At 38.3% G+C, this 9,494-nt stretch overlaps 1 long non-coding RNA gene across 1 annotated transcript in view; it reads left to right on the forward strand.

The window, feature by feature from the left end:
• The window catches only part of LOC129551684 (uncharacterized), a 69,763-nt gene extending 61,971 nt beyond the window's left edge, over positions 1-7,792 (forward strand). The window contains exon 6 of the long non-coding RNA XR_008685121.2: positions 6,494-7,792. This is a non-coding gene — a long non-coding RNA (uncharacterized LOC129551684). The remainder of the gene's footprint in view (positions 1-6,493) is intronic.
• The last annotated feature ends 1,702 nt before the right edge of the window (positions 7,793-9,494 follow it).

Here is a 9,494-nt window from a genome sequence, read left to right on the forward strand (position 1 = left end):
CTAATAAATCTTAGTTAATTAAAATGGTTAAAATTTATTTAAAAATTCACCACCTGGTTTTCAGTTCAGTAACTTTCACTCTTAAAGTTAAATGCTGCATATCAAAAAGATGTTGTTCTTCTCTCAGAGATGACGTAATAGCTTTTCCGACTATCTTTTAAAAGTCACAGCCATAGCTTAAAAAATATTTAAAACAAACAAAAGCTCAGCTTTTACCCAGTCATCTTTCCCTAACCTCTTTTGAGCCTTTCCCTGGTCATTATAATAGGAACAATCATTCAAAGGGATCTTGACCAATTTATAATTCTCTTCCATTTAATTTAACATTTATTGATAACTTGGTGTGTAAAATTCATGGTGCTAAGTTCTAGATATGAAAAGAAGTGAAATAAAATAAAGGAGGAAGCTATTGTCGAGGAGGGCAGGTGGACACAAGGGCACGCAGATTTGATGCAGCGTGCTAAGGGCTGTGACGAGGTCCACATAGGATGTTAAGGAACAAAGACTAGTGACTCTCATGCTTGACCACGCACTGGAATCACTTGGGATGCTTAAAAAGAAAACGTACCTGATGCCTGAATCCTACTTCCAGAATGCCTGATGTGTTGCTCTGAGATGTGTGGCCTGGCCATCAGGATTTTTAAAAATCTCCCTGTGGATTCTAATGTGCAGCTCAGTTGAGAATCAAGGTTCACAGTAGGCTCCTGGAGACAAGTATATAAAGCAAGTGTCACAGTTTATATCAATCCATATCACAGATCTAGCAAGATAAGCCATTCATTGAATTTATTGTTTACCAGATCAACCAAGCTACATCAACTAAAGATTAAAGCTATAAGAAAGTTATCTGTCCGAATGCCTTTACGGTGTACAAAGCAGTTTCACATACTGGATCTCATTTGACTTTCTTAACAACACCATGGGGAGTGAAAGAACACTGGAGGGGCTGTTTTCAGAAATATGATGGGTGGGAATGCAAACTAGTACAGCCACTATGGAGAACAGTGTGGAGATTCCTCAAAAAATTGGAAATAGAGCTGCCATATGATCCAGCAATCGCACTCCTGGGCATACACACCGAGGAAACCAGAATTGAAAGAGACACATGTACTCCAATGTTCATCGCAGCACTGTTTATAATAGCCAGGACATGGAAGCAACCTAGATGTCCATCTGCAGATGAATGGATAAGAAAGCTTTGGTACATATACACAATGGAGTATTATTCAGCCATTAAAAAGAATACATTTGAATCAGTTCTAATGAGGTGGATGAAACTGGAGCCTATTATACAGAGTGAAGTAAGCCAGAAAGAAAAACACCAATACAGTATACTAACACATATATATGGAATTTAGAAAGATGCAAATGATAACCCTGTATACGAGACAGCAAAAGAGACACAGATGTATAGAACAGTCTTTGGGACTCTATGGGAGAGGGTGAGGGTGGGATGATTTGGGAGAATGGCATTGAAACACGTATGTTGTCATATGTGAAACGAATCACTAGTTCAGGGTCAATGCATGTTATAGGATGCTCGGGGCTGGCATGCGGGGATGACCCAGAGGGAGGATAAAGGGAGGAGGGAGGAGGGAGGTGGGAGGGGGGTTCAGGAGGGGGAACTTATGTAAACCCGGGGCGAATTCATGTCAATGTATGGCAAAACCAACCAATATAATATTGTAAAATAATTTGCCTCCAATAAAAAATAAATTAATTACCTAAAAAAAAAAAAAAGAACAAGGAGAACACTGTAAAAAAAAAAAAAAGAAAGAAATATGATGGGGAAGTTGCTGTGCACCTGAGCGAGTGCTGCTACCTAGATTTCACTGTGCAAGGTCGGGCTTTTGTCCAGCAGCATTGTTAGTCTTAGGATAAGTCGAGAAATTCAAGTTAAAATATTTTGGACTTGAATCAAATAAAAAGCAGAGACATCTGGAAAAGAGCGTGATGCAAGGCTATACACTTGGGTGGAGGTCAAAGGAAAGGCAAGGGGTTCAGTGGCCAAAAAGCAAGCAAAAGGGGTTGATGGGCCGTGCTACCATGACTCCGCAGTAACAGTGAGCACTTGGGAGAATCAGCAGGTCATGTTGAAAACAACACGTTCTGAAAAATGATGACAGATCCATTTATTTGCAACTTGGATTTAACTCATAAAAATGAACGGGGGAGGCTGCTGAAAGAAGTCATCCTACAGGAAAAACCCTCCGAAAATGCAAACTCGGACTGGACTTATCAAAGTACATGCCCTTAGTTTAAAAATATATTAAAAAACCTAGAATCCAACTGTCGGTACCTGCACTTTGCATAAGTCATTTAACCTCACTATTCATGGCTAGGAAGTATATATTTTCTTCAACAGAGTATGGGTTAGCTTTGTTTAGTATGACTCTTTGTGTCATAAAATAATCAGGCTCCTTTAAAAAATATTAGGCTGCAGAGTCATGCTAAGTCATTCACCCAGGGACAGCCGGAATCACCTAATTAGAAGCAGATGCTGCAAGGGTGGTGCCCAGGGCACATGTTAGCTGCACACCCTTCCGAATTCATATGGAGAAGGATGGATCATAAAAATTGGGACAATCCTATATGTCAGGAAAACAAAATAATTTGGGGTAGAAAATAATTATTTTTTAAAATAATTCTCCTTGCAGCTTATATGGAGAGGAAAATGAAAGCCATGATCCCCTTCCTTCTTCATTGCAGTAACTTGTTTAAAATGGATGGCTTCTGTGAAATTTCTTCCCTGACTCCAACCTGCCCTCCCGCCAATCACTCCATCTCCCCGGTCTTACAAAGGTTGGGTTTGGTGACTCTTCTCTGCTGTTGCAATGCCCTATGTTTAATACTCTCAGTGTTTAACACTTTAAATTGTGATTGTGTTTTGTCTCCTCAGTGGTTGAACTTATCCAATATGACAATTTATAAGAAATATAATTCAGTAATCGTTGGATGAATAGTTCAGCGTTTGCTTCTCCTTTGTGTTAGTCACTCAGACTCTTTGAGACTCCCAGGATGCATGGGGTCCTCTGTTCATGGAATTTTCCAGGCAAGAATACTGGAGTGGGTTGCCATTTCCTCTTCCAGGGGATCTTTGTGACCCAGGAATTGAACCCAGTTCTCCTGTGTCTCCTGAATTGCAGGCAGATTCTTCCACCACTGTGCCACCTGCTTTTCCTAGTAGAAAACTAATTGTAACCCTCAGGAAGGCAGAGACTGTTTATTTACCTTCTATCCCTGTGCTTTCTGATCCTGCATATAATAGGCACTTGAAGAAAATTTGATGGGGAGAAGAATGAGTTAATGAATGAAGGGACCTGAATGAGCTATCTGGGGATACAGACTGGATCTTATTTCTCTCTGTTCCCAGCACTAATGGTCTTCAGTGTCTGGTACTAAGAAGGTACTGTTTTCAAGGGCAAAGCAGTTAACATAAATGTGAGGGATTGTTCCATCTGCTTGATTATGAAACAGTTTCACTGGATAATGCAGTTACACTTGGAGAAATCATGACAAGGGCTTTAAAATAATACCTTGAATATATCTGAGTCTCTTTCATAGCTTCTGTTCTTTCCCCACATTCTCTGTGAATTTTGTGTTTATTCTTTCTTTTAATAAATTTTATTGTGTTAGCATATATGCTAAACTATCTTTTTAAAATACACACACACACACACACATACAGACACACACACATATGTACACGGGCTTCCCTGGTAGCTCAGCTGGTAAAGAATCTGCCTGCAATGTAGGAGACCCTGGTTGAATTCCTGAGTTGGGAAGATCCCCTGGAGAAGGGAAAGGCTACCCATTCCAGTATTCTGCCCGAGAGAATTCCATGGACTGTATAGTCCATGGAGTCACAAAGAGTTGGACACGACTGAGCAACTTTTCTCTTTCATTCATGTATATATAAACAGTGGAAACAGTGGCAGACTTTATTTTGGGGGGCTCCAGAATCACTGTAGATTTTGACTGTAGCCATGAAATTAAAAGACGCTTACTCCTTAGAAGAAAAGTTATGACCAACCTAGATAGCATATTAAAAAGCAGAGACATTACTTTGCAGTACAGGTCTGTCTAGTTAAGGCTATCGTTTTTCCAGGAGTCACACGAGGAAAGGAAAGGAAAGTGAAGTCGCTCAGTCGTGTTCGACTCTGCGACCCCATGGACCGTAGCCTCCCAGGCTCCTCCGTCCATGGGATTTTTCAGGCAAGAGTACTAGAAGGGGTTGCCATTTCCTTCTCCAGGGGATCTTCCCGACCCAGGGATTGAACCCAGGTCTCCTGCATTGCAGGCAGATGCTTTACCGTCTGAGCCACCAGGGAAGCCAATGGATGTGAGAATTGGACTATAAAGAAAGCTGATCGCCGAAGAATTGACGCTATTGAACTTTGGTGTTGGAGAAGACTCTTGAGAGTCCCTTGGACTGCAAGGAGACCCAACCAGTCCATCCTAAAGGAAATAAGTCCTGAATATTCATTGGAAGGACTGATGCTGAAGCTGAAACTCCAATACTTTGGCCACCTGATGTGAAGAGCCGACTCATTGGAAAAGACCCTGATGTTGGGAAAGATTGAAGGTGGGAGGAGATGGGGACGACAGAGGATGAGATGGTTGGATGGCATCACTGACTCAATGGAGATGAGTTTGAGTAAACTCCAGGAGTTGGTGATGGACAGGGAGGCCTGGTGTGGTACAGTCCATGGGGTTGCAAAGAGCCGTGCATGACTGAGCGATTGAACTGAACTGACTGATACTTCAGTCTGTTTTACAGTTTACAAGTGATACTATATTGTATGTGGTGTTCTGGGCCTTGTTTTTGTATCCAATATTATTCTTCTATAATTCATCTATGTTATTACATGTAGTAATACTTCTTTCAGAGGCTTCCCAGGTTGATCAGTGGTAGAGAATCCACCTGAGATGCAGGAGACACAGGTTCGATCCCTCATGGGAAGATCTCCTGAAGAAGGAAATGGAAACCCGTTTCAGTATTCTTGCCTGGGAAATCTCATGGATAGAGGAGCCTGGAGGGCTGTAGTCTGTGGGGTCTCAAAGAGTCGAAAATGATTGAGAGGCTGAGCACACATAGTTCTTCCATTTTCATTGTTATATGATGTTCAAATATGTGACTACACCATAATTTTGTATCTATTTTTCTTTTGGACACTAGATGGTTTTCAGTTTTCTGATATTATAAAGAGTGCTTCTATAAACATTTTTTCAGTCACCTGGTATTTAAGAGTAGGAGACTCAAGGATATAAGAAGAGTAGAATCCTTGGGTTGTGGAGTATGCAGTGCTCAACTTTGGATGATGATGCTAAACAACTTACTGACTTACAATACCCGGAGCAGTTTATATGAATACTCTCCAACACTTTGTACGATCACACTTACTAATCTGTACACATTTATTGGATATGTGTCTGTGTGTGCACTTAATTGCTCAGTTGTATCCGACTCTTTGTGACCTCATAGACTGTAGCCCACTAGGCTCCTCTGTTCATGGGGATTCTCCAGGTAAGAATACTGGAGTGGGTTGCCAAGTCCTCCTCCAGGGGATCGAACCTAGGTCTCCCACATTGCAGGCAGATTCTTTACTGTCTGAGCCACCAAAGATTCCTGATTCTGGTGTCAATAGTTATTTCCCTGATCCCTAATGAGGTTAAGCAACTTTACATATATTTAGCCATTTCTTATCTGTGAAATGTATGTTCATATCAGTTTTTCTTTTGACTTTCTAGTTCTTTATTTTTATTATTAATTTATAGGAGTTCTTTATGGATTTTGGATTCCAGTTCTTTGTTGAGAAAAGAGTATGTGTTGCAAATATTTTCCTTCACTTTGTGACTTTTTTTTGTTATTCTGTGATATCTTTCGATAAACATGTATTCATTGTTTTAATGTAGCTAATTTTATTATATTACTTTTAAGATTAGTGAATTTGTATTGTATGTTAAAAGGCTTTCTTAACTAAGTCATAAAAATATTATCCTATGTTTTCAACCAAATGCTTTGCTTTTTACATTAAATTTTTCACCTACCTAGAGTTGTTTTTCTTTTTGTTCTTTATGGATAATGATTTGTCATAGTTCTGATTTTTGGAAAGCCCCACCTTTCTCTGTTGAGCTACTATATATGTATCTCTCATATATCACTGTTGCCTAAATATTGATATTCCATCTTTCTATTCTTTATTGGAAGACTTATCTCTCTCTGCTCATGTGTCCTATTTCACAGTTTTATAGAAATATTTCTAAATATCTAATGCAGAAATTTGCTTCCTTTCTTCTTTTGTTTCAGAACACCTTGGTTATTCTACTACATAAACCTTAGAATTAGCTTGTCAAATTTCACTTGGCTTCAGTCTATATTTGGCAAGAATTAGTATTTTTATAGTTTTAAATTTTCTTATCCCCAAACTGGTGTTTCTCCAACATCTTTAATGTATGTTTTTAACAGATTTCTATCATTTTCTCCATACAGGTCTTCAGTTCAGTTCAGTTCAGTCGCTCAGTCATGTCCAACTCTTTGCGACCCCACGAATCACAGCACGCCAGGCCTCCCTGTCCATCACCAACTCCCGGAGTTCATTCAGACTCATGTCCATCGAGTCGGCGATGCCATCCAGCCATCTCATTCTCTGTCGTCCCCTTCTCCTCCCACCCCCAATCCCTCCCAGCATCAGAGTCTTTTCCAGTGAGTCAGCTCGTCTCATGAGGTGGCCAAAGTATTGGAGTTTCAGCTTTAGCATCAGTCCTTCCAATGAACACTCAGGATTGATCTCCTCTAGAATGGACTGGTTGGATCTCCTTGCAGTCCAAGGGACTCTCAAGAGTCTTCTCCAGCACCACAGTTCAAAAGCATCGATTCTTCGGCGATCAGCTTTCTTCACAATCCAACTCTCACATCCATACAGGTCTTACATATCTTTTATTAGGTTATTCTCAGGTGTCGTATGGTTTTCATTGCTGTTATGAAAACTGTCGCCTTTTCAAATTATACTTCCTAACTCTTGAGAATATTTACAAATAAAATTGATTTTTTTGCTTATTGATTTCCTTCTTTGCTCTCTTCCTAATTTCTCAAGATTTCTAATAATTTGTTTGTGGTTCTTTGAGATGTTGAAAGATTACAATTATATCATTTAAAAATCATGATAGTTTTTTTTTTCTTGTTAATCAGTGTGCATTTCTTTGAATTTTGTTTTTTGATCATGTGCTGGTAGGACTTCCAGGAAAATGTTGAATAAAAGTTGTGATATAGGAAAAAGGAAAATTTCCCAGTGCTCGCTCACACTGAATCATCTCTTGTTTTGGGGAGACACATTTTCTAAGATGAAGGAGTCATTTTCTATTCTAGTTTGGTAAGAGGCATTATAATGAATATGGGTTTTTATAAATAACTTTTTATAAGTTTTCTTCATGAAATAATGTGTTAATTGCTCAGTCACATCTGACTCTTTGCAACCCTGTTGACTGTAGCCTGCCAGATTCCCCTGTCCGTGGAATTCTCAAGGCAAGAATACTGGAATGCATAGCCATTCGCTTCTCCAGGGGATCTTCCTGACCCAGGGATTGAACCTGGGTCTCCCGCATTGCAAGCAAATGTTTTACCATCTGAGACAGCAGGCAAGCTCATAGAAGATATGATATGAAATATCTTCTACGTAGAAGATACATCTTCATAGAAGATATATCATATTTCAATTTTTTATTTGATGAATGACATGTATTGATTTCTGATACAAACTATTTTGCAAGTTTGCAATAAAGCTCATCTTGGTTACAGGTGATTGTCTGTGTTTGCTGCTGAATTCAGTTTGGTAGTTTTGTTGTTTTTTTTCCCCAGAAGTTTAAATATCTTTGTGAGTGAGAAAAAAATCATAACTGTCTCATCTATTGTGTTTGCTGTGCTTTGGGTACCAAGGAGATTCTGGACTCATAGAATGAGTTGGAAAATAGTTCCTCTTTTCCTACATTCTAAAGTAATTGTGATACAGTAGAGAGACCTGCTTCTTTGAAGTCAGTTAAATCATCTGAGTTTGATACTTTTCTTTGTAGGAAGAATTTCAGCCTGATTCAGTTACTTTAATATGCACTGAACTTTATCGACTCTAGATTCATTTCTTGAATCCAGTTAGTAAGGAATTAATTTTTAGGAATTGATTTCTTTTACCTAAAATTTTAAATTTATCAGCTTTTCAGTGTTGGTTTTATCTTCTTGTTTTTAAAATCCCTATTATTTTGTGACATATCCATGTTTTCACTCCTAAAAATTGTTTGAGAGTTTTCTCTCCTTAGTATCAGAAGTCTACTTTATTATTTCAAGTAATGATATTTTAGTTTATCCTATTGTTTTTTTCTTAATTGGACAGTTAGGTCACTACTTTTCAACTTTATTTCTAAAATAAGCATTTCAAGGCTATAACTTTCCCTCAAAATGCCCATTTTATTGCATCTCATGTTTTGATATTTACATTCTTGTTCATTTCTAAATATTTCATAATTTTTTCATGAATTCTGTTTTGAATGAATTATTTTTAAATGAACATCAAAAATTACAGATACCTGGGCTTTTAAAAATATCTTTTATTTCCTGAGTTCTAATTTAACAGAATCGGAATTGTGGTCACAGAATGCATTTCATTTGATATTAATGCCCTGAAATGTTTTGAGTCTTGTTTTACAGGTCATTGGTGTGCCCCATATTCCTTTCTATTCTTATTTGGAGGAGTTATAAGATGGCAGACAGGCCCACCTTCCACTCTAGAAACACAAGGGGTCTGTATTAACTCTTTAGTCCGTAGATATGGATAAATGTCTTTGGCTTAACTAGTAAGATTCTCTTGCTTGTGGCTTTGAATAATACAGGAGTAGGATCAGTTAGAGACTTTTCCTAGCCAACATGAGTTGTTGAGAGGCCAATAGTGTGGCATTAAGAATCTAGTAGCAATGGAATCAGTTTTTGTGTCCTAGACTATGATGTATAAACAACTTCCCTTGGTTTTCTGCCAGAGCCTTGCTCGCTACTCTTTCAGTTGGTTTTCTAAGTTATTGGTATCTTGATGAATAATTTTATTTTCTATTTAATTTAGCCAAAGTCAGTTTCTACTTACTTGAAACTGAAAACCCTGACAAGTGTAAAAAGGTAATACTTCTGAGGGAATGACAGTATATTAATTTCTATTTTTAGTTTACTTAATCTTACAACTCTTTCTTCAGTAGGCATTATTTATTTTCCTCATTTAACAGATAAAGAAACTGGGGCTTCAGGAGTTTAAATGTTATGTCCTAAAGCCACAGAGCTTGTTAATGGTGGAACCAGGATGCAAGCCAGCTCCTTGAACAGCTCCTCTTAACCATTATATGTAATCAACAGATAATTTTTAAGCCTTTTAACCCTGACTGTAATAGCCTATAAACTGAAAGAATCAACATAGATTACCAAAGAATAGGTAAAGGTACTGGGAGGTCAGAGACTAGAT

Source organism: Moschus berezovskii, chromosome 17 (assembly GCF_049115385.1).
Source record: "Moschus berezovskii isolate FMDL1 chromosome 17, NW_MosBer_1.0, whole genome shotgun sequence".
In the NCBI taxonomy this organism is placed as follows: Eukaryota; Metazoa; Chordata; class Mammalia; order Artiodactyla; family Moschidae; genus Moschus; species Moschus berezovskii.